The 27,267-nt window shown below is 34.3% G+C and overlaps 1 long non-coding RNA gene across 1 annotated transcript in view; it reads right to left on the bottom strand.

The window, feature by feature from the left end:
- LOC145518627 (uncharacterized) overlaps positions 1-27,267 on the bottom strand; it is a 195,530-nt gene that overhangs the window by 58,670 nt on the left and 109,593 nt on the right. Inside the window, exon 2 of the long non-coding RNA XR_014063046.1 lies at positions 2,304-2,334. This is a non-coding gene — a long non-coding RNA (uncharacterized LOC145518627). The remainder of the gene's footprint in view (positions 1-2,303; positions 2,335-27,267) is intronic.

The raw sequence follows: 27,267 nt of genomic DNA, 5'->3' as shown, positions 1-27,267 counted from the left end.
ACACAGTCAAAGGCTTTGTCATAGTCAATAAAGCAGAAGTAGATGTTTTTCTGGAACTCTCATGCTTTTTCAATGATCAGACAGACGCTGGCAATTTGATCTCTGGTTCCTCTGCCTTTTCTAAACCCAGCTTGAACATCTGGAAGTTCATGTTTCATGTACTGCTAGAGCCTGGCTTGGAGAATTTTGATCATTAATTTGTTAGCATGTGAGATGAGTGCCATTGTGCGGTAGTTTGAGCATTCTTTGGCATTGCCTTTCTTTGGGATTGGAATGAAAACTGAACTTTTCCAATCCTATGGCCTCTGCTGAGTTTTCCAAATTTGTTGGCATAATGAGTGCAGCACTTTCACAGCATCATCTTTTAGGATTTGAAATAGCTCAACTGGAATTTCATCACTTCCACTAGCTTTGTTCATAGCAATGCTTCCTAAGGCCTACTTGACTTCTCATTCTAGGATGTCTGGCTCTAGGTGAGTGATAACACCATTGTGGTTTTCTGGGTCATGAAGATCTTTTTTTTGTACACTTCTGTGTATTCTTGCCACCTCTTCTTAATATATTCTGCTTCTGTTAGGTCCATACCATTTCTGTCCTTTTTGAGCCCATCTTTGCATGAAATCTTTTCTTGGTATCTCTAATTTTCTTGAAGAGATCATTAGTCTTTCTCATTCTATTGTTTTCCTCTATTTCTTTGCACTGATCACTGAGGAAGACTTTCTTATCTCTCCTTGCTATTCTTCCGAACTTTGCATTCAAATGGGTATATCTTTCCTTTTCTCCTTTGCCTTTCACTTCTCTTCTTTTCATAGCTATTTGTAAGGCTTCCTTAAACGACCATTTTGTCTTTTTGTATTTCTTTTTTTGGGGGGATAGTCTTGATCACTGCCTCCTCCCCAATGTCATAAATCATTGTCCGTAATTTTTCAGGCATCCTGTCTATCAGATCTAATCCCTTGAATCTATTTTTCACTTTCACTGTATAATTGTAAGGGATTTGATTTAGGTCATACCTGAATGGTCTAGTGGTTTTCCCTACTTTCTTCAATGTAAGTCTGAATTTTGCAATAAAGAGTTCATGATCTGAGCCACAGTCAGTTCCTGGTATTGTTTTACCTGACTCCATCTTTGGAGTCATGTTTTTCTCCATCTTTGGTTACAAAGAATATAATCAATCTGATTTCGGTATTGACCATCTGGTGATGTCCATGTGTAGGGTCTTCTCTTGTGTTGTGGAAGAGGATGTTTTCTATGACCAGTGCATTCTCTTGGCAAAACTCTTGTTAGCCTTTGCCCTGCTTCATTTTGTACTCTGAGGCTAAATTTGCCTGTTACTCCAGATATAGCTTGCCTTCCTACTTTTGCAGTCCAGTCCCTTACGAAGTGGTCTCTAGTCTTTCCCATTCTATTGATTTCCTCTATTTCTTTGCATTGATCACTTAGGAAGATTTTCTTATCTCTCCTACTATTCTTTGGAATGCTGCATTCAGATGGATACATCTTTCCTTTTCTCCTTTGCCTTTAGTTTCTCTTCTTTTCTCAGCTATTTGTAATGCCTGCTCTGACAACCAGTTTGCCTTTTTGCATAGGACTAAGTTGTGTTAAATAGTTTAATATTAGGTATACTATGTAATACATTATATAGATAAATTGATTTTATCTTCCTTATTATATCATAATGAAACTTCCCTTGATTTTTTTGTAACATAAAATACTTGAAAATGTTTTCACTGTTTGAACTCATTCATCATAAACCACTAAATTTCTTCTCTGTTGTAAGCACTTCAATTCTTTATTATGTGGCAAATTTCTAGATTCCCTTCCATCCTCATATTCCTTGTACACACCTTCTAGTCTTAGAAGAAGTTATGGTAATCAAAACTAAATACACATTGGTGCGCTATGGCCAGAGGAAATACAAATAGCTCCTTAAATAAAGACCATATTATGGTATTTACAACAAATGAAACTGAGGCTAAGAAATGGTGCAGAACTTACTCAAAGTAAATTATATATTTTAAAACTTTATGAGAGAATAGCATTGAAGCATGTAAATTATCATATGTGAAACGAATCACCAGTCCAGGTTCAACGCGTGATACAGGGTGCTCGGGGCTGGTGCACTGGGATGACCCAGAGGGATGGGATGGAGAAGGAGGTGGAAGCGGGGTTCTGGAAGGGGAAAACATGTACACCCATGGTGGATTCATGTAAATGTATGGCAAAACAAATACAATATTGTAAAGTTAAAAAATAGAAAATAAACTAATTAAAAAAAAAAAAACAACTTTATTCAGACTTACCTGCCTCCAAAATCACAGCTATGTGTTCTTCCTGAAATTTAGAGAACAAATAAGAAATTTTTGATACTAAGATATGCGCATCACCTAAAATCATATTTTTATATATACATATATTTCTTTTGTGAAAGAATCTACCAAATATATTAAGAGATACAGCATGGATAAAGAATAACATTAAATAACTAAATGTGTTGTCTGTTAGAAGGAGTGATATTTGGAAATGGATTTTAAACTGATTGCAACTGATTCCAGTCAAGCTGCCCTGCAACGCATTTTTTCTTTACATGACAAATAGAAGCATAATTGCTACTAGCTTCAAAACTTTTCTCCTTGGAAGTAAGCATGAATCCAGAAGACTGGGTTAAATATTTTTTAACTGAAATGAAATAGAATCAAAACAAAGTTACTTGATGCCAACGTTAGCAGACTGCAGAGACTTCTGACATGAGTCTATAAATAATCTTTGGAACAACGTCACCAGTATAGACAGTACATATATCTCTGAAGAGCCTCCTAAGTATTCTGCTTTATATTAATTACTCATTTTTTCACTCATTGATTTTTTTACTTTAATTTTTGTTTAACAGAGGCCTCACTTATCATTCTCTTGATCTCCACCATCTTAACTTCATTTGAGTAAAAGACGATTGAAAGCGTTTTCAAATAAACAGCCTTGGTTACTTCAGTTGGGATTCCTTTTTAATAAACACGATGGATGAAAATACATCTCTTCCTGGGAACACATACATACAGACAGGCACACTTGCCAAAATTTCCAGAGCAAGACTTTTAGTAGGATTCACAGAGTCTAACCTTTTCCCAGTATGACTTCTACCCCTGCAGGAACCTTAAACATTACAGATGTCAGTGAACTTAAGCATTCTGTGAATGGACTGGGTTGCCTTTTTCTTCCTATATTGTTTCATACATCTTACAAATATATTGTCTAATTGTATTGTCAAATTTATTTGAAGTTTATTCAGATGTTTTGATACATAATCATTGCCATTATCCTTTAAACATGACAGTGGGTAGAAGGATTAGTGATTTGAGGCAAATTATAATCCTTCTCAATCCTTGCTTTGTAATCTATAAAATCAAGAAAACAGACATATTACATTGTGTCCCTATCATGGGATGGCTTAGTAACTATCAGCTATTTCATTTATTATATTGATATTGGTAAGAGAAGTACATCATAGAACACTATTAGGCTTAATAAAGATTTCTAATATTTGGCATTCAATAGCTGACATATACTTTATTCTTTAGTCAAGGGAAGTACAGAGTACTGGCAATTAGCTCAGTTTGTGGGCTGATATATTCAGCTCTAAATTTCCTACTTTATTAATTAGCCTATTTTTAAAAGTTGGTATGATCCAATATGCTTGGTTAATGGATATCACCATATTTGATTCTCAAGGAAACACTGTGATTCAAGGATTCTCATACGTGTTTGACAAATTTGGCTCCAAGAGGCTATGTATTTCTCAGAAGCAAATCATAAAGACAATCTGCACAAAAGGAGCTCTTGATATAGCTAATGAAAGAAGGTATACACAAATTCAGTATCATTCAAATTTTAAAATAATCTATAATTTTGAGAAAGACACAATATCTAGCCATATTTGTTATCTAAATACTATGATTTTTTTTTTAATACTGAGTTTTTTTCAGGCACTGACATGAAAACTTACAAGTGATTTGTGCACAATGTCTTTTGGTTAAAACTTGCCCTGAACAATGAAGGTTATATTTAAAGAGAAAGTAAATACGCACTCAGTTTAAACTTCAAGATGGGAAAACAGACCATCTGGCTTATTTCAGTGCCTTTACTGTGCAAATATAACTATAGTGGCTTACACACTATTGTTGACACCATTTTTAAATCTACTCTTATGGATCATTTCTTACAGTATCTCCATAAAGGAGACATGTAAGAGGTGGCAGAGAGGTTTATAATAATGTTTCAAAATAATTAGTGGTAACTTTTAGAAGACCTTTAAAACAGCAGATGAACTAAAGTTAGCTTATCCTCCCTAATCTTATCATCTTATGTTTAAAAAAATAAAACACAACAACCTAAGTACATTCAGATATCTTTAAAATAATGAGAAATGTGTTGCAAGCTTTTTAAGTGCAATGTTCTCTTAACCATGTACATTTATAAAAATATGTTAAAAATTTAAGACTGCATTAAATTTTTCATGACTTTTTTTGAGTGTTTTAAACACAGTAGTTAATCTTGAAATGAACTTCATTGCCATGAAGCACTAATATACTACAGAATTTTAACTATACTGGCAAAGGATTGGATTTATTTTAGGAAGAAGTAAGATATTCATACATATATGTAGCCAAAAGTGTGAAAAATACAATCTGCTTTATACTATCTTCTGTTATTAGATACACATATTCAAATTAAATGATTGCTGTAAAGCATGCTTAAAAAAAAAAAAAAAGGTGCAAACCTTAAAATATTGCCTGTGAAGCAAATTTCATGAGAGGGCAATGTGTGAGCTTTCTTGGATTTTTGTCATAATACAAAAATGAAATAAAATCTTTTAAAAAGTATTCTGGTTTCTTACAGCATACTAGTGCATACATAGAAAAATAGGCAGAAAAGGAATTGTGGTTTAGAACAATTTACAAGAAAATAATACTGCTAGGAATATATTCTTTCAATGTTTTCTGGATGATTTTTGTCATTGTACATTTATTGATTTTATCTTTTAATGTTGTTCAGTTATATGAAAATCTCACCTAAAGGAATTCATAACATTAGAGATATTTTATGGGAAATAATAATATGAACCAGAACATCAGTTCAGTTCATTTCAGTCGCTCAGTCATGTCTGACTCTCTGCGACCCCATGGACTGCAGCATGCCAGGCCGCCCTGTCCATAACCAACTCCTGGACTTTACCCAAACTCATGTCATTGAGTTGGCGATGCCATCCAACAATCTCATCCTATGTTGTTCCCTTCTGCTCACGCCTTCAACCTTTCCCAGCATCAGGGTCTTTTTAATTGAGTCAGTTCTTCGCATCAGGTGGCCAAAGTATTGGAGATTCGGCTTCAGCATCAATTCTTCCAATGAATATTCAGGACTGATCTCCTTTAGGATGGACTGGTTGGATCTCCTTGCAGTCCAAGGGACTCTCAAGAGTCTTCTCCAACATCACAGTTCAAAAGCACCAATTCTTTGGCGCTCAGCTTTCTTTATAGTCCAACTCTCATATCCATACATGACCACTGGAAAAACTATAGCTTTGATAGACAGACTTTGTTGGCAAAGTAATGTCTCTGCTTTTAACATGCTGTCTAGGTTGGTCATAACTTTGCTTCCAAGGAGCAAACATCTTTTAATTTCATGGCTGTAGTCACCATCTGCAGTGATTTTGGAGCCCCAAAAAACAAAGTCTGTCACTGATTCCACTCTTTCCCCATCTATTTGCTATGAAGTGATGGGACCAGATGCCATGATCTTAGTTTCCTGAATGTTGAGTTTTAAGCCGACATTTTCACTCTCCTCTTTTCACTTTCATCAAGAAGCTCTTTAGTTCTTCTTCACTTTCTGCCATAAGAGTGGTGTCATCTGCATATCTGAAGTTACTGATATTTCTCCCGGCAATCTTGATTCTAGCTTGTGCTTCCTCCAGCCCAGCATTTACCATGATATACTCTGCATATAAGTTAAATAAACAGGGAGACAATATACAGCCTTGACCTACTCCTTTCCTGATTTGGAACCAGTCTGTTGTTCCATGTCCAATTCTAACTGTTGCTTCCTGACCTGCATACAGATTTCTCAAGAGGCAGGTAAGGTGGTCTGGTATTCCCATTTCTTTCAGAATTTTTGTGTTTTTTTTTTTTATTTTAAATTAGTTTATTTATCTATCTTTTAACTTTACAATATTGTATTTGTTTTGCCATACATTAACATGAATCCACCATGGGTCTACATGTGTTCCCCTTCCAGAACCCCCCTCCCACCTCCCTCCCCATCCCATCCTTCCGGGTCATCCCTGTGCACCAGCCCCGAGCACCCTTTCCACAGTTTATTGTGATCCACACAGTAAAGGCTTTGGAATATTCAATAAAGCAGAAATAGATGTATTTCTAGAACTCTCGTGCTTTTTTGATGATCCAACGGATGTTGGCAATTTGATCTCTGGTTCCTCTGCCTTTTCTAAATCTAGCTTGAACATCTGGAAGTTCACCGTTCACATACTGTTGAAACCTGGTTTGGAGAATTTTGATCATTAATTTGTTAGCGTGTGAGATGAGTGCCATTGTGTGGTAGTTTGAGCATTCTTTGGCATTGCCTTTCTTTGGAACTGGAATGAAAACTTACCCTTTTCCAGTCTTGTGGCCTCTGCTGAGTTTTCTGAATTTGCTGGCATACTGAGTGCAGCACTTTCACAGCATCATCTGTTAGGATTTGAAAGAGCTCAACTGGAATTCTATCATCTCCACTAGCTCTGTTCATAGTGATTCTTCCTAAGGCCCACTTAACTTCGCATTCCAGGATGTCTGGCTCTAGGTGAGTGATCACACTATAGTGATTATCTAGGTCATGAAGATCTTTCTTGTATAGTTTTTCTGTGTATTCCTGCCATCTCTTCTAAATATCTTCTGCTTCTGTTACACCATACCATTTCTATCCTTTATTGTGCCCATCCTTGGATGAAAATTTCCCTTGGTATCTCTAATTTTCTTGAAGAGATCACTAGTCTTTCCCATTCTATTGTTTTCCTCTATTTCCTTGCACTGATCACTGAGGAAGGCTTTCTTATCTCTCCTTGCTATTCTTTGGAACTCTGCATTCAAATGGGTATATCTTTCCTTTCTCCTCTGCCTTTCACTTCTCTTCTTTTCATAGCTATTTGTAAGGCCTCCTTAGACAACCATTTTGCCTTTTTGTATTTCTTTTTTTGGGGGGGATGGTCTTGATCACTGCCTCCTGTACAATGTCACGCATCTCCATCCATAGTTCTTCAGGCACTCTATCAGATCTAATCCTTTGAATCAATTTGACACTTCCACTGTATAATTGTAAGAGATTTGATTTAGGTCATACCTGAATGGTCTAGTGGGTTTTCCCTACTTTCTTCAATTTTAGTCTGAATTTTGCAATAAGGAGTTCATGATCTGAGCCACAGTCATCCCCCAGTCTTGTTTTTGCTGACGGTATAGAGCTTCTCCATCCAACATAAGTAATAACATTTTAAAAAAACCTCTTTACTCTAGACGCCCATTTGGTGTGCATATATTTTTGTGCTTGATCAGCAGCCCATACACACTAATATATTTTTGAGAAATTTTCCTCACTTAGTACTGTCATCTTGGCCTTACAAATGCACAGGACTCAGACCTGACCTTTTTACTTCTTCCGTCCACAGAAGTTTTTCCAAAGTGAGCATGGAGCATGAATCAAACCAGAGTCCCCTCATAGATTATATGTGATTGACATGGGGAAATAAAAAATGCCTTTACCCTAGGTTTGACGTACACAACAGTATGCATAACTATACTCAGTTGCTATCTTTGCCTTTTATAATTGTTACTTGGTTTCTATAATTTAGATAATTATAGTCATAATATCATTTATTTTAATGATTTCATTTTCTTAATGAAATATAAGAATGCTGGCATCATCTGAGTAGTTATATTGCAATTTGTTTTACAATAAAGGAAATACATCATGAATACATATTTATTTTCCATTGATTGTGATGAAAAAAGAGATACTTTAAGAAAAATACTGCAAGCTTATAATGAGGTAAAATATTGAGAAAAATTCCTATTTAGTTGGAGAATCAATTTTCAGTAATTGCTTATTTGGTCACAAATCAATATTTTTTGGAAAATAATTCAGAGCTGAAAATAAAGTGCTAAAATAGAAATATACTATGATAACAGAAATTTAAAACAACTGAACATATGTCTCATTCTGGTTAAAATTTTTTCAACAATTTTAATATATTATGAATTCAAAAGGAAAACTTGGAATGTTTATGTATGTTTACTGCCTTCACTGTGGTAATATCATGGGTGTATACTTATGTTGAAAACCATCAAAATGTATACATCAAATATGTGTATTTTTATTTATTAAATATATTCAATAAAGCTGTAAAATACATTATGGAAATAACTTTAAAAAGCACCTTAATAGGTTTTTAAAATACATACATATATATATATATGAAATATATTCATGTCACCAGCTATATAAATAAATGTGCTAGTTATGAGTAGTTCATCCTTATTTTGATATGAACATTTTTTTCATTTTTGTACATATGCTCATTAAACATTTGTTTTCTTCTCCTTTCTCATCTCCTTTTCATCTAACATGAGATGTGTTAATTGTTTTATTTATTTATTTTGACTGTCTCAGGTCTTAGTTGTGGCATGCCTGTGGGGTCTTCATTGTTGTATGTGAGATCTTTCATTGTGGCCCAGTAACTCTCTAGTTGTGGCACACAGGCTCTGGAACAAACAGACTCTGTAGTTGTTGCACATGGACTCTCTGGTGGTGGCACAGGGGCTTATTTGCTCCAAAACATGTGAGATCTTAGTTCCCCAGCCAGGTCTCAAAACAAAGTCCCCTGCATTGCAAGGCAGATTCTTAACCACTGGACAACCATGGAAGCTCTGAGATGTATTAATTGTAATTAGCTTTATATCTCATTATTTAAACTGCATTGTATCAAAAGAGAGGGTAAATCAGCTAGGGACACAATGAACATCACTGAAAGCTAAAGAGAAGACTAGGAGACTTTTCTAGGGAAAGAGTCACTGTGTTTTCAATTAATTGGGATAGTTGGATGATGTTAGGTGAAGCATGATCATCTTCTCTATTTGGAAATGAAGTATGTTTTAAGGAGATATGTGTAAGTGTCAAATTGGCACTCATAAGCTTTCAATGTGCCAACCTGGTTATGTTGGGCTACATTCCTGAGATAATTCCCTTTCTAGTATGTTTCTCATTAGGATGGGCCACAAGAGAGATTCTTGTTTTTGGTTTGGAGAACAAAGGTGAAGTAGAACTTTTAAGCTTTCACATCTTGGTGAAGACATAACTGCTCATATCACTGGCAAGAGACAGGGTCTGGACCCACAAGTATTTGCTTTCCTCGGTTCTTCCTTGAAACTTTCTACATATACGCTAAGTGAACATATTGAGTTCTGTTAGGAAGGGCCTATCTACCACAGGATACTTATACCATAAAGATCCAAGGCTACAAAACTGATATAGTTTTCAGTCCATCATCACAAGCTCCAGCTTGTGCTGTGAATTTCAGTTGGTTCTTGTTCTCCCTTATCTTACATCAATTTTCCCTTCCCCACTTTTCCTTAGACCTTGACTCGAAAACCAGTACAAATAAAAGAAACTTCCAAAGGCTGCTTAGCCAGAATGCTAAGCTAACTATAGCAATTACAAGATCAAATCCCTGTAATAAACACAAATCCAGCAAGCAAACTAGCTAGCTAGCCAAGTAGATAGATATAACTCTAACTGATAGCAGGGCATCGAGTCATATCTTAACTGATGAAGTGAAGCATATAGTGAAGACCGTCAACAGGAAAAAAGTACAAGAATAAAGATGTTTCAATTCACTATACTTTATATAATTAATTACTTATACCAAACCTATGTGGTAGATACTATGAAACACATTTTATTCAACAAGATATTGAGCTTTAGAAAGCATTATAAACTTATTGTCAATAGTCAAGCTAATCATGGTGAATCCGTTTCAGCTAACAATAAAATTATCATTAATCGTCATCATCATTTAAAAAAAACTCATTTTGGCATCCTTTACTAGAAAGGTGTTACAATTTTCTGATGCAAAAGCACATGTCATACATGTATTTTTCTTATTTATTTTTTATAAAACCTGCATATACCAATGAGTTAAAAATTTGAAGGTAAATTTAAAAAGTGTGATTAGTCTGCAAATTCATTTCTTAAGCAGGTTTTTTTTACAATGTCATTCCATCTGCCTCAGCTCTTTTTTTGTTATAATAAAAATGCATAATTTTATTGTTAATACACAAGGTTGAGGGGGTTTATTTGTTTTTTAGGAAAAAAGAGCATATGGACAATTCTGTATAAAGTTCTTTATATATATAATTTCTTTTAAAAGTTTATTCAAACTGATAAATTTGGAATGAAGTTAAATATGATTAATACATTAGTTGTAGGTTATTCTTGCCCATAAAACGTGATATTAATGGTATTGTGTTGGTACAAATTGTTTAGCAACAGAAATAAGTAAAAGAACTATGACTTTTGTATATATTTAAATAACAAAACTATAAAAATGAATGTGTGGAATTTATGCCATAAAGTTTTATTTTATTCCTAGATGCAATAAAAGTTTCATACAAATTATATTGTGATATTATAATTTATAAAATGAAAATAAGAAACAAAAACTCTCATGACTTTGGAAATACTAGACAAATCATAGGAATTAATTAAAAATTAGATTAATACATTCCAGAAATAGACCCATATAATTATAACCAACTGAATTTTTGACAAAGAAGTAAAGAGAGAAGAAAGAACATTTTTACTAAATTGTGCTAGACTGAACATCTACATACAAAAAAAAAAAAGAAAAGAAAACAACTCACCTCCAAAAAAAAAAAAACAGACACAGACATTACAACCTTCATGATAATTAATTCAAAATGGATTGATATAAAGTGCGAAACTATAACTTTATAGAAGATAACTTAGGAAAAAACCTAGATAATCTTGTGTTTATTGCTAACTTTTTAGACACACCAAAGGCATAGCCATGCAAAACATAATTGATAACCTGGACTTTACTGAAGCAAAAAGAAAGTTCTATTGTTTAAAAGACAGTGTCAAGAGAATGAGAAGAAAACCAACAGGCTGGGAGAAAAATATTTGCAAAAGATGTATCTGATAAGGATGGTTATCTAAAATATATAAAGAATACTTAAAATTTAACAGTAATAAGTGAACCAACTAATTCAAAATGGGCAAAGACCTGACAAATCACCAGAGAAGATATGCAGATGGAAATAAATATAAGATGTCCTATATAATATATAATTAGAGGATTGTCAATTAAAACAACAATGAGAGATCACAGCACTCTTTAGAATGTACAAAATCCAAAACTGAAAACACCAGATTCTGACAAGGATGTGGAGCAACAGGAATATTTATTCATTACTAGTGTGAATGCAAAATGATACAGCCACTATGAAAGACAACCTGGAAGTTTCTTGCAAAATTCAGCTTACTCTTATGACATGACCCAGCAATCACACACCCTAGTAATTACCCATATGAACTGAAAATTTATATCCACACAAAAATCTGTATAAGAATGTTTGTAACAGCTTTGTTCGTAATTGCCAAAACTTGAAAGCAATCAAGATGTCCTTTAGTGGGTGAATGAGTAAATAAACTGTCATATACTGTTCAGCTTTAAAAAGAAACAAGTTATCAAGTCATGAGAGGACACAGGAGAAGCTTAAATGTATAGTACTGAGTGAAAGAAGGCAATCTGAAAAGTCTGCATACTGAATGATTCCAACTATTATATATGACATTCTGGGGAATGAAAAACTACAGGGAATAAAACCAACAAACAGAAACAAAACAAAAAACTCAGTAGTTCCAGGGATGGGAAGGAGGGATGAATAGGCATAGTACAGAGGATTTTTAGGGCAAACTAGTCTGATTGATACTATAATGACAATACATCTTATTATACATTTTTCAAAATTAATAGATTGTAAAATACATTAGATTAAATCAATGAATGAGTGACAATCCTGTAGTGTAATCATCAGTTTATGTCCATCAATGGTAATAAATTTACCACTGTGGTGTGGGATGTCATTGTTTGAAGGGGTTATGCATGTGTGAGGAGAGAGATTATATGGAAAAATTCTGTACCATGTGCTCTATTTTGTTGTGAACCTAAGCAGCTTTAAAAAATAAAATTATTTTAAAAATTAGTAACAAAACTACATGGAGTACATATAGTCATCATGTACATATGGCAACCAATGAAAAACACATTTCTGGAAAAAAAAATATATCGGATGTCATGATCTTAGTTTCCTTAAACTCAACATTCATAGAAGTAAGATCATGGCATTCAGTCCCATCACTTCATGGCAAATAGATGGAGAAACAATGGAAACAATGACAGACTTTATTTTCTTTGGCTCCAAAATCACTGCAGATTGTGACTGAAGCCATGAAATTAAAAGATGCTTGCTCTTTGGAAGCAAAGCTGTGACAAACCTAGACAGAATTTGAAAAGCAGAGACATCACTTTGCCAACAAAGGTCCATATAGTAAATCTATGGTCCTTCTAGTATTCATGTAAGAATGTAAGAATTGAACCATAAAGAAGGCTGAATGACCAAGAATTGATGCTTTCAAGCTGTGGTGTTGAAAAAGACTCTTGAGTGTCCTTTGGACAGTAAGGAGATCAAGCCAGTCAAGGAAATCAGTCCTGAATATTCATTGGAAGGACTGATGCTGAAGCTGAAGCTTCAGTACCTTGGTCACCTGATGTGAAGGGCCGACTCATTGGAAAAGACCCTGATGCGGGGAAAGATTGAGGGCAGAAGGAGAAGGGGTTGAAAGAGGATGAGATGGTTGGGTGGCATCACTGACTCAACGGACATGAAGTTTGAGCAAGCTCTGGGAGATAGTGAAGAACAGGGAAGTCTGGTGTGCTGCTGTGCATGTGGTTACAAGGAGTCTGACACAACTAAGCAACTGAACAACAACATAAGTGTGTGTATGTTTGTGTCCTGGAACAAAAAATAAACGACATATAATAAAATATTTAACATGAATACTATTTGATTTCCTTTCTAAATCACTTTCCTCTACTTTTAATAAAATATGTATATTAAGAATGACTGAGGAAAATAAAAAAGGGCATCACTTTTTAGGTTTATGCAACTCAAAATTAAGCAGATTGTGTTACAAGAGAAATAAAAGATAAAGAAAAACAAAAGCTGTATGAGAAAGGGATATTTTTGTCTGCAATAACAGAAACTGTGAATAACGTTAGCTTAAACCCTAAGAAAATTTCGTTGTTCAGTTGCTCAGTCACGTCTGATTTTTGCAACCCCATGGACTGCAGCACACCAGACCTCCCAGTCCCTCACCATCTCCTGAAATTTGCCGAAGTTCATGTCCATTGCATCAGTGATGCCATCCAGCCATCTCATCATCTGACACACTCTTCTCATTCGGCCCTCAATCTTTCACAGCATCAGGGACTTTTCCAGTGAGTCAGCTGTTCACATCAGATGACCAAAATACTGGAGTTTCAGCTTCAGCATCAGTCCTTCCAATGAGTATTCAGAGTTGATTTCCTTTAAGATTGACTAGTTTGATCTCCTTGCTGTCCAAGGGACTCTCAGGAGTCTTCTCCAGCACAGCAGTTCAAAGGCATTAATTCTTTGGTGCTTTGCCTTCTTTACAGTCCAGCTCTTACAACCTTACATGACCAATAAGATAAGAAAAATTTACTGTATCTTTAAAGAACAGTCAAGAGTTTGGGATTTTGTTATTTCCTGAGTAGTTAGTAATCTAAGGGTTTGTGGTTGCTGTTCTTGGATGTAGGCCTTCATTTCTGCTTCTCTGCTATCTTTGGGAAAGTAACCTTTTTTCTAAGTCTTTCACTCTGATTATGAGATAGTTATCATAGAACCAGGGTTTATATCCTGGCTAGAGAGCACCCCCAAAGTGGAGAGGAAAGGAGTAGGAGAAAAAAATAATTCATTGCTAGATTAGTAATTAGCACAAAGAATTTAAAAAATCATAATTGCAGTGGAAAAATTGCAAATTATTCCATGTTTGTTTTCACAAATATTTCATCAATTTATGCTGCATGCATGCTGAGTCACCTCAGTTGTGTCTGACTCTTTGCAACCCTATGGACCATAACCCTCCAGGCTCCTTTGTCCATGGGATTCTCCAGGCAAAAATATTGGAGTGTGTTGTCATGCCCTTCTCCAGAGTCAATTTATGTTATTTGTTTTAATAAGGAAGAACTGTAATGGTTATTGGTTCTCAACCAGCAGCATCTTCTCCAACATATTATTGAAATCTAGGCAAGAGTAGGCTTAAAGTATATGGTTTTAGATAACACATTTTGTATAACACTTCACTGACATAATATCAAAGTGGAGGTTCTATGTATTATGTTTATATCTAACTTTTACAAATATATTCATGGGAAATATGAAACAAGGATTTTCATTGCATATATAAATGCATTATCAATAATGTGTGTGTGTGTGTGTGTGTATGCGTGTGCTAGGATGTATCCAACTCTTTGTGACCCCCATGCAATGTAGGCCACCGGGCTCCTCCGTCCATAGAATTTTCCAGGCAAGAATACTGGAGTGGACTGCCATTTTCTACTCCAGGGGATCTTCCCTTCCTGACCAAGGGATTGAACCAATGTCTCTTGTGTCTTCTTCACTGGCAGACAGATTCTTTACCACTGCACCACCTGGGAAGCATTATCAATAGAGATAGGTATTAAAAATGTTAAATGCAAGTGACAGGAATGAGTTCCATGAATGTAAAAGTATTATATTCAACAGAACCATATTTTGTGAATCTCCTTTCTCTAAATGTCCAAGTATAATGAATTTTTCTATAATAATCTAGTTTTAGGACTTGAACTGAATTAAGGGAACACACAAGAGAATCTCTCAGAGTGTCTTTAATTGCTACGATTTGAGATATGTTTTCACTATAACACTAATCTACTCTGCATTGTTCAGATCACTTGAAATCTTCATTATGCATTCCAAAATGTCCAATTTATATTTAGATTGAATTTAGAAACTGGCTCATTATACTTCTCCTGAACTGAAAAATTATGTGCCGTCTTTTAAACTTGTGGCTAATGATATTTTCTTCAAAATTACCATTTAATTTATTTATGATTCAATCAAGTGAAGTTAGTTATAAATATAACTTAATTGATGATCTGCATTTTATCATATTGGCCTATACATGCTTTTTAGTATTGTCTATTCTACACAGCTGCTTTTAAAGCATCATGAATCAACTTAGAAGAATCTACCCAGTACAATTATTAAATCATTTTATATTATTTTTAGACTAAATGTACATTAAATTGCTCTGCAATGTGAGTATCTAGAGAGCAATATTAAATCTAGTAGCACATAGGATACTCAATTTCAGAGTACTCATCAGATTGTGGTAGAAAAAAAAAAAACTCAGGTTTTAAATATGAATAATGTCAGATGGCCTTTCTTACAGTCAGGCAAACACTTTCACTAAGGAGAAGTTAAGAAATGTTAAGTATCCACCATTCTGTGGAAAAATATATTTACAATTTTAAAAAATCCAGGAAGATTTACCAATACCAAGTACTATACAAAGATAAATATTTTAAAAGAATCATTGCCATATTACAAAATACATGTTTTGATGGACAATGTGAGCAAAAAGTTATACCTGTGAACAAAAACATTACCCATAACTTTTCAACAGATCTCTAGAATACAATAACACTGGTGCGACAACACTAAAATCATCCTGTAATAAAAACAGAATATAGTTTATGTGCCTTATTACTTATCTTTATGTCCATTTTATGCTCTTATTATTAATTTCAATCACTCTATGATCTTTGATTCAATGCTAACATTAATGAGGATCTGTCTAATGTTTCAAGATATATTAGGTTGTTTAAAAAAGTTTTATTTTTTTTATATTTTCTTATTTTCAACTTCAGTCTTATTTCCATTGATTGACTAAAGTTTTGTATAAAATATTCATCCTTTCAACAACCAGTTTCTGACTCATTCTGTAAGCATATCTTTATAATTTATACTGCCCTGAATATCCTATCGTTTATCTCTATAAATGAGGCCAGACAGAGGCTCATCTAGTCAAAGCTATGGTTTTTCCAGTAGTCATGTATGGATGTGAGAGTTGGGCCATAAAGAAGGTTGAGCACTGAAGCATTGATACTTTCAAACTGTGGTGCTGGAAAGGATTCTTGAGAGTCCCTTGGAGAGCAAGGAGATCAAACCATTCAATCCTAAATGAAATCAACCCTGAATATTCATTGGAAGGACTGATGCTGAAGCTGAAGCTCCAATACTCTGGCCACCTGATGTTAAGAGCCAACTCATTAGAAAAGACCCTGATGCTGGGAAACATTGAAGACAGGAGGAAAAGTGGACTACAAAGGACAAGATGGTTGGATGGCATCACTGACCCAATGGACATGAGTTTAAGCAAGCTCTAGGAGAAGGTGAAAGACAGGGAAGTCTGGCGTGCTGAGTCCATTAGTTTGCAAAGAGTTGGACACAACTGAGTGACTGAACAACAACAAAATCTGTACCAGTCAGACGCAGAAAAGTAGGACCTTCTTTAATGTTGAAATGAAAAATACTAAGGTATTTATAATATCGATAGAGGTCTCTAAATTTTTATTCTGAATTTAAATATCCAGGAGATTCCATGTAATCCTATTTCTTTTACAGCAATTTTTCTAGCCAACCTTTGAAACTGTCCTCCAGGAAATTTTACAGTCTTGGTTCAAATAAATCTGCTTTTGAGGAAGGATCATGTTGAATCACTATGAGTTTATGGATGGTTCTCTGAACAGCCAGTTGTATTCCTAAGAAAAGCACGTGTGTTTTTCACATTATCTTTATTTTGATGTCATATTTGCTGGTATGAGTGGCTGGGCTCATGCTGATGCTTTGGTGATTTGTGTGTGTGTGTTTACTTTTGTGCTATCTTCATTTAAGCCTTTCAGCGGGAATTATCAATCCAAAATTAAATTTAATCAGTTTTGTTAAAAAAAGGGTAACATTAATTAAACATATGCTAGCGATCTATAGACATTCAAATAAATGACACCAAAGTCCAATTTTTGCCAAATGCTCAAAACTCTATATGCCCATTTGTGTCTCAGAGTAAAAATACTGGTATTGAAAAATGTCAGTATCAATAATGTGTAAAGGCTGAAATGTCCCTCCATTGTTTTGTTTCCTTTACTGATTTATCTGAATTGTGTTGCGAGTGAAATTATCTCCAAGTTACTGCATGATTTTATGGTTTGGAGTTAAGAAGAAAATCAGAGCTTTATCCACACAAATAGTAAGATAGAGTTATGTAAAGTCTGGCTTACTAATACAACTGTGGTTCAATACAATATCTTCCTTTTTCTTCAATAGAAATTACTCTTACTTGGAAATCAAATATTGATGGATTTTTCCTTAAAAATCAACAGAGTTGTCCTTTAACTGCTTTTCCCCCACAATGAAAACAATATGTCTTGCTACTGCTCATTCTCCTTTTCATAATACATATACTTTTAAAAGTATTTTAGTATAATAACCTGTGAAATATGAGCAATTGACATTTATCTGATACTTTATTACTATTATTTAAATATATAGCAGAGACAAGAAGCTAACCAATAGAATAGTTTTTTGTTTTTTTTTAACTTTTTATTTAAATCAGAATCTGGAACTTAGAGTATGTTACTATACCAAATTAATGAAACTTATTGCTCAATATTTTAAAAAGAAGACATCAGTAAATTTAATTTCTATTTTCTTTTTGGATATATCTTATGTGCTTCATATTTCTTTTGATATTTGATCAAATATTTCAAATATATTTAAACAAAATGAGATTTTAAAAATATCTAAAACATATTCTTTAACAGAACATTAACCATCTTTTTTAACATGGATTTTCTTGTTATTTCTTTTCAATTTATCTGTAATATAAATTCAGATGAATTAAAATATAGGCTCATGTTCAGATTCAGGTAAAATAAATTTTAATGAATTAAATTAAAACTCAGATTCAGGTGAGTTAAAATGTAGGCTCATGTTCCTCTATCAACAAAATCTAATTACCTCTGGTAGAAAGCCGTTTTTAAACAATGCTTTAAAATTTTACACTAAAAAAATTGTTCTTATGAAAGATGTACATGATTATGTTCATTATATATATATATAAATAAAAAATAAAAACAATCTAAATGATTAAGAATAGTAAGATAATTAAACATGATTTAACAAACTTTTAAGTGCATAAAATGAGGACAAGTATTCTCTATAAAATGTGTGAAAAATAATCAAGTTAAAAATTAAACATTTAAACTACAATTGGATTAATGTTAATGAAAAAATAAGTATAAAAAGAAAACAAAGCTACATGAACCTGAAAGAATTCCAAAGCAATATTAGGAGTGATTGCCTTTAGGTGGATGCTCCAGTTTTCCCTATAATTTTAAAGTTTTATATGAAAAATATAAATTTCTCATAAAGACAAAAATAAAACAAAATCAATATGTGTGTATGAAAAACTGAATTTCTCACCATTGTTATTATATAACTCTTTCCTATATAAATAGCATTTTAAAGCTAGGGAGAGCTTATTTCATTAGCAATATTTTTATGGATCTCACAGTCTTTCTATAGAAATTTTTCTTTTAATGTTTAATTTCTGTGTATAGCCTCACAATTTCTAAACATTCCAAAATGGATTTTATTTACTCAGTTATGACATCATGATTTTTTAAAAGTTATTTGAATAATTTTGTATATTTTTTCTATAAATGTGAAATCTAGAATTCAAGGAATGATGAAATATTTTAGCTGAGCAAAGAAGATACTGTAAGATTGAAAAGGTAGGAATTCTGAGCATTTGATGTTATGTCACAAAGATCATCTGTGGTAGACAGAATAATGCCCAGGTTATTATTATTAGAATCTATGAAAATGGGTACCTTATATAGTATAAGGGACACTGAAGATGTTCCTTAATTAATGGGAAAAGACAACATAAAGAAATTTTCGTGTGGGCCTCCAGATTAAACACAGCCCTCCTGACAGCTTGATTTTAGCCCAGTAAGACCCACTTTGGACTTCTGACTTGCAGAATTTTGATACACTTAATTTGTGTTGCTGTAAACCATCATGTGTATGGCAATTTGTTATAGCAGCAAGGAAGACCTAACACATCATCTCACATTGCAGCCAAATCAGTTAATAGGATTGCAATTTTAAAATGATTCTCCACTTTAAAAGCATTAATTGACAGGACTAGAACCTCGAATGTTGTGTGTGTGTGTGTGTGTTATGTGAGCATGATGTTTAATTTCTCTATTCCACGTTATTACATTATCAGACTTGTTTGACTCTTTGTGACCCCATGGACTATACAGTCCATGGAATTCTCCAGGCCAGAATACTGGAGTGGGTAGCCTTTCCCTTCTCCAGGGGAATCTTCCCAACCCAGAGATCAAATCCAGGTCTATCTGCACTGCAGGTGGATTCTTTACCAACTGAGCCACAAGGGAAGTTCATTATATAATAGCCTATGTTATTTGATTACTGTTAAAGTTATTTTAGTTCACAAAAAAAGCCAACCCTTGATTGATAGAATCCAAAAGGAAATGCTCAAAAGCATCACCAGTGGAAGAAAAAAAAAAAAGTAATTGGCAGTTTTTAACACATTTTCATTTCAGTATGATTTCAAACCTTACAGCATATGGTAATTGGTTTGTCTTGAAGTGATTTTTTAAAATATGCACTTTTCTAAAAAGTATAGCTTCTTGAGCTGTCTGTCGTTTTAAATAAATTCACACTTTTCAAGCATATTTGTTTCCACCTACTGCATCTGATTATGGTGGCCCCCCACCCCCGCCACCGTCTACATTTGCATAGTTTGTGTGGGCTTATCTGTGGACAGGAACATGTTGTTTTCAATTGGTGATGGGCCCAGAGAAGAGCCATTCTTATGTCCTTCTTTTTGTATATCAAACTTGTGTAGTTCTCACCAGAGAGGCCTAGCTTCTGCATTACACTATACTTTTGGTGTGACCTTGACTATAAATGACATCATCCAAATTTTTAACTTCTACATAGGCTACAATTCAGCTCTCTATATTTAAAGGAAAAAAAAAAAACTTCTAGAAAGCTTTTTCATTTCCTATGAAGAGAATGCAGAACATATAAAAACAAAAAGTTTTAATGAAAATTCTTACTGAAGAAAGGTTAATTAAATAAAAGCTAACTTATATAAAGCCTGTTAGGAATGGTATTTTGAAAAGCACTTTTAAAAATATAACTAAACAGAAGGCTACCAAAGAAGCCATGAATGAATTGGGAAGAATTACTTATTACTTTTGAGGGAGTATTGGCAGCATCTATTATAAGCATATTTTGAAAAATACAGGGTTGTTTTCAAAATGTTATGGGGATAATTGGGTAGCTGGGATAATTTGCTGAATAAATGTTGGTATTCTGTGTTTCCTTGTTTTAAAAATAATAAAAGTCATGAAATGGCATCAGAATGAAAAGTTTGGAAAAGTCAGACAAGTTTTTAAAAAGCTGCCAAAATATAAGATAAAGTCATAACTACTGATTAAAGATGATCCAGGACTGGGTAAATATTGAGGTCAAGATACATGCAGGAATCGATACCACCTGAGGGTTGCCATTATAATTTTACATATTTCCCAACATTAACTTTTACAGTAGAGCTTAATAATAAGTTAATTGATGCTTTCTATTACTTTCTAAAAATTACGAGGTCTTCACCTTTTAAAATATATTTATTCAATAAAATGAAAACAAAGGATTGTCAGAGATGAAAAGTTAAAGTTATCAAATCCAGTCATCCAAATATTTAGGGTTGTAATGATGTGTACCTTATTACAGATATTTTTATTTCATGTGCTTTAGCTGCCTTTGATAAATGCTTTCATTCTTTTTGAAGTAGGAACTTTAGTAATCTTCCTGAGTTGTGCTCTATGAGAGCTTAAATTCTGATTCTACCTCTTTGTATTACCTGGAGCAGGTAGTATGGCTTCCCAAGTGGCACTAGTGATAAAGAATGCATCTGCCGATGTAGGAGACTTAAGAGATTTGTGTTCGATCCCTGGGTCATGAAGATCCTCTGGAAAGGAAATGGCAATCCACTCCAATATTATTGCTTGGAAAATTCCATGGACAGAGGAGCCTGCTGGGCTCTTGCAGTCCATGGGGTCACAAAGAGTCAGACACAACTGAAACAACTTAGCATGCACGCACACTTTAGGTAATATATGACAGAAAACCCACTGGAGATGACTTTAACATCTAGAACATTAATTATCTCAACTTATAAGAAACATATGAAAAAGATACTTCTAGGAGTGCTTAATTCAGTAAGTCAGTGATGTCAGCAAGAACCTAGCACTGTACCTTCTTTCTGCCATGCCATCCACAGTTACATGAAGCCGAGTTTAGTGTTGTGCATTCTTTTTCTATATATTAAAAAATAAATAAATAACTGTAGCAGCTTCAAGGACCATGTTCTTACATAAGAACTCAAACAGGAATTGGGACTATGTTCATAAAATGTCTCTAGAACATCCCAGACCTGTGTTCCAGAATATATCTTGCTCATTCTACAATCACTGGAGAAGGAAATGGCAACCTACTCCACTATTTTTGCCTGGATAATCCCAGGGACGGAGGAGCTTGCTGGGCTGCCGTCTATGGGGTTGCACAGAGTCAGACACAAAGGAAGTGACTTAGCAGCAGCAGCAGCAGCATACTACAATCCTTTGAAAAGGGGAGGATGGCTTTGATACTGTTGCTATCAGTGATTCAATACCTATCACTTGGAGTTAGGAGATTCACTCTCCAATGTCCCTGGAAGAACAGGATCATTAAAGCCATTTATAGATTTAATGCAATCTCTGTCAAAATTCCAACAGCATTTTTCACAGAAAGAGAAGAAATTATTGTAAAATTTGTATAGAATCACAAATAACATCTAATAGGCAAAGCTGTTCTGAGAAAGAAGAATACTGGAGTCATCACATTTACTGATTTAAAACTATGTTACAAAACTATATTACAAAGTGGTCAAAACGGAATGGTACTGGCATTAAAACAGATGCATAGACCAATGGAACATAACAGAGAGCCCAGAACTGAGCCTATGCATGCATGGTCAAGGATGCCGAGACTATGCAATGGGAATAGGAAAGTTTCTTCAACAAATGGTGCTGGGAAAATTAAATATCCATATGCAAAAAAAATGATCCTTATCTTACATTTACACAAAGATTAACAAAAGATGGATTAAAGATATAAGTGTAAGACCGCAAACAGTAAAACTCTTAGAAGAAAAGATTAGCTATAAACTCTGATATCGATTTTGCAAGGATATTTTTGGATATGACGTCAAAACAGAGGTGACAAAAGCAAAACTAAAAAGTGGCAGCACATGAGACAAAAAAATTGCTGCATAGAAAAAACAAAAATCAACAAAGTGGAAAGGGAACCTATGGAAAAGGAGAAAATAGGTGTAAATCATCTATCTGATATGGTGTTATAATACCCCAAATATACAAAGGATGACTCCAACTCAATAGCAAACAAAAATCATTAAAAATGGGCAAAAGACTTGAATAGACATTTCTCATAAAAATACAAATGGCTAGCCAAGTATATGATGGCCAACATCTCTAATTACCAAGGAATTGTGATTCAAAACCACAATGAAGCATCACCTAATATCTGTTAGGATGGCCATTATAAAAAAGACAAGGGTAACAAGTATTGATGAGGGTGTGGAGTAAAGGGAACTCTGTTACACAAATGATGGGAATGTACATTGGTACAGTCATTATTTAGAGGTTCCCAGGTGGCTCAGTGGTAAAGAACCCTCCTCCCAATGCAGGAGACGTGAGTTTGGTCCCTGAGTTGGGAAGATCCCCTAGAGAAGAAAATGGCAACCCACTCCAGTATTCTTGCCTGGGAAATCCCACAGATAGAAGAGCCAGGTGGGCTATAGTCCATGGGGTCGCAAGAATCTGATAGGACTTAGCAACTAAACACACACAGTCATTATGGAAAATATTATAGAAGTTCTGAAAAAAAATAAAAATTGAAACACCCTATGATACAGCAATCCCATTTCTAGGTATATGTCATAAAGAAATGAAATCAGGATCTCAAAGAGGTATTTGCACTCCCTTGTTCATTGCAGGATTATTCACAATAGCCAAGAAATAGAAACAATCTTAGTGTTCATCTACAGGTAAATGGATAAAGAGTGGCATATATACAATGGAATATTATTCATCTATGAGAAAGAAGGAAATCTTGCCTTTGTGGCAACACAGGTAGACCTTGAGGGCATTTATGCTAAGTGAAATAAGTCAGATACAGAAAGACAAGTAGTATGTTCTCATTTATATGTAGAATCTCAAAAAGCTGAACTCATACAAGTATAGAGTAAACTGGTGGGTTTTAGGAGCTGAGGGTGGGTGGGGAAAATGGGAAAGATATTGATTAGAGGGTACAAACTTCCAGTTATAAGATAAATACATTTTGGGGCTCTAACATATAGCATAATGACTATAGTTAACAATATTATGTTGTACATTTTAAAGTTGGAAATAAAGTAGAATTTAAATGTCCTTTCCACATATATCCACAGAATGATAAATATGTAAAGTGATGGAACTGTTATTTAAGCTTATTGTGGTAATGATTCTGTAGTATATACATGTATAAAGCCATCATGCTATACACCTTAACTTTACACAAGGTTATATGTCAATTACAGGTCAATAAACTTGGAAAAACTAGACAATAGAGTTTGTAAAAGCAACTGTAAGCATATGCCAGATTATTAAACATTATTTTAGCTGAACATTTCTCTTACACTTAGATTGTCTTATTTCATTGTCCTATGTTGTGTATTGTTTCTACAGGAGAATGCTACTGATCTAATTGTAACTGTCATCTCATTGCAGGTTATTTAGCTTTTTTGTAATAGCTTTAGAAGATTTTCTTTAGCTGTGATATTTTGCTGTGTGCCCCATCTTTGGGTGTGATATTTTTCCTGCTACAAATTTCGTCAATTGGATTTTCAATCTATAGACTCATTTCTTTCCTCTTTTTGGGATGATAACTGCAGCTTTTTTTTTTCCCCCCACAGAAGCCTTCTCACCTTTGTATACTACTGTTTTATAAAGACTGCTGCTGCTGCTGCAGTCTTTCAGTCTGCAGTTCTGAAGTCACTTCAGTCGTGTCCAGTTCTGTGCGACCCCATAGATGGCAACCCACCAGGCTCCTCCGTCCCTGGGATTCTCTAGGTAAGAATACTGGAGTGGGCTGCCATTTCCTTATAAAGACTAGTACTTTATTATTAATTATTGTTGTCTCTGATTATTTTTCCACATAGTACATCTTTTTATTAATGCCTAAGAAATTCTGGGATATTTCCTTAGAGCTATCTTTTGATTTAAACTGTTTTTCTCAGTAATGCCCAATCTACTCTTTTGACTAAAGAATGGTAGGCATGTTTTCATTTTCAATATGTCAAAGTTATATTTCTTCATTTATATCTGTGCTATTTGTCCCATGCATATTTTCCTCTTGCAAATTTCCATATGCATTTCAAATGTGCTTATTTTTATGTCTTTTCTAATCTCTATATGGATATGGGTTCTTGTTTGGACATAGATTCTTCTATTTCTGGAATCCATTTAGTGCTTGTAATTGTGCTCTCGGAGAAGGCAATGGCACCCCACTCCAGTACTCTTACCTACTTTCTGTGTGTTAGTCATTCAGTTGTGTCTGATTCTTTGTAAACCCATGGACTAGCTCGCCAGGCTCCTCTGTCCATGGAAGTTTCCAGGCAAGAATGCTGGAGTGGGCAGCCATTCCTTTCTCCAGGGGATCTTTCTGACCCAGGGATTGAGCCTGGGTCTCCCACACTGGAAGCAGATTCTTTACCATCTGAGCCACTAGGGAAGCCCAACCCACAACTTTCTGTGTACCTCTGATTAAAATGATTGTGGTGTTCCCTTCTGCTAGTCTAAACTTTATTTTTTTTTTTCTAGTTGACACAATTTATTAAAACCTCTCAACATATACAAAATAAAATTATGATAAGCCCCCAAATCCAACACAGAAAGCCTAGCTTGAGATGTTTAAGTGGTAATTTACCTTAGTCTAAACTTTAGATAGTCTTATTCCTGACTCTAGGTTCCTTGTCTCCCTTTTTTTTAAATGCATTTATCTTTGAAATTTTGTAATTCTAAATTGTCTCTTGGTCCTTCTGAAAATATAGATTTTTTTTTCAAAACCTATTGCAAGTATACAGAGGGAAGGGAGAAAAGCAATATAGGAGTAAGAGGAAAAAAAGTTATTATGAGATTATATGAAATCATGTATGTGAAAATTTTGAAAACTGTAAAGCACTATATAATTGAAAAAAACTCCCATTCAATAAAAAAATAAAATAAAAAAAAAAAAGGTGCTTGTTTTACAACCCAGGATTATTTTCTCAAGGACCTGAGGACCATTCATTTGAAATGCAATCATCAAGAGAGTTAGTGCTTCTCTCTCCCAGGATGTAAAAGAGTGTAGGAGCCTTACTTCATTGCTGTACAACTTGCTTCAAGTTGTAAATTTACCTCTTTTCATGAGGATATGAGAAAATTTACTTTCTCTTTGAATAAGGTGAATTAGCAAGCACAGGTATACTATAATCCTCTCACCTTAGCTTTTAAAACTCTTCCAAAGCTCAGACTGAGTTTAGCCTCTTCTTTATTTTGATCATTTTGAATAGAATCTTCTTTGCCTGTTTAAATTTTATAGTGAAATACTTTTTTAATCTCCCATTTCTGTATGAATTCTTATCACTCATGATTACATCTTTCCCTTTGCCTGTTTTTCTTGAGAGTAGTTTTGTGGTCACTTCCTAACATCTACAATTTCATATATGTTTTTCACCAGTTTCTCTCATTATGGTTCAGTGTATGGATATTGCTTTTAAAAATTTCCAAATTCAGGATTTATATTCATGAACACTACAGATTTGAATTATCCCATTAGGACAACTCTGCTCCCTCCTTAGCCTTAAACAGCTTGCTTTTGGCCCCAATGGATGGTTTATATCTGGACTTGTCACCATGAGTGCTACACATTATCAGTTACTGATTGCCATTATGAATTCTGGTTAATGGGAGTATGCTTTTAAATTTTACTTTAGTTTCTCTCTCTCTCAGGATAGAAGAACTAGTTCGAATATGTGCTCCATCCAATATTTTGCCAAGAATACCTAACTTCAGTAGCTGCTTATTTGATATCATTCACTCTCCTCTTCTTATTCATAGAGTCCTATTTTTGTTTGGGAGACCAATCTGTCCAGTTACAAATATTCAGCCAATACACACTTGTCTACATTTCCATGCAGACAATCTTCTCCATGGAACAGAATTCTAATCAACACACTTGTGATGAAAATCTTTGTGTAATACAACTCTTCATAAATGAAAAGATAAAACAGAAAGATATGTCTTCCTTGGCTCTTTAGCCTTTTATTTTTCCTGCTTGAAATTTAGTTCTATCACTGCTTATGGGGCAACCAACTTGCAGTCAAGAAGACAAAAATCACCTTATATAGATAGCTGAACAGTAAGAGGGAAAGAGTATGGGTCATCAATAACTTACTCAAGCACAAATTTTCTGTAGTCCCAGAGAGAGGCAAACTTCTTGTGGTCGATTTACAACATATTTTATGACCATGCATGATTTTCCCAGAGTCAAATCCATGAAATCTGAAATAAAATGGACCATGAAGATCCTCCTAGAGAAATGAACTAGGGTTAACATGACTGACTAACCAAGTAATGTCCTCCACTAACAGGAGTATGTAATCCTCCTCATTCCTCACCAGAAGAATTTGATATTTGTCATGGGCCAGTGATTGCTGTTGGTTTCATATTCTCCTTTTATTAGTTTTTATCTTCATCTCTCTCTACCATCACAGTTAAAAACTCTTTCTCCTTTACAGTATGCCAGTTTATTGGAAATAAGCAACCTATTTTTAACTATTTTATTTGTG

This window comes from Giraffa tippelskirchi, chromosome 8, assembly GCF_054371585.1.
Source record: "Giraffa tippelskirchi isolate mGirTip1 chromosome 8, T2T-mGirTip1v1.2.pri, whole genome shotgun sequence".
In the NCBI taxonomy this organism is placed as follows: Eukaryota; Metazoa; Chordata; class Mammalia; order Artiodactyla; family Giraffidae; genus Giraffa; species Giraffa tippelskirchi.
Note: the sequence above shows the minus strand (reverse complement) of the source record. Positions and strands in the feature narration are given on the sequence as shown.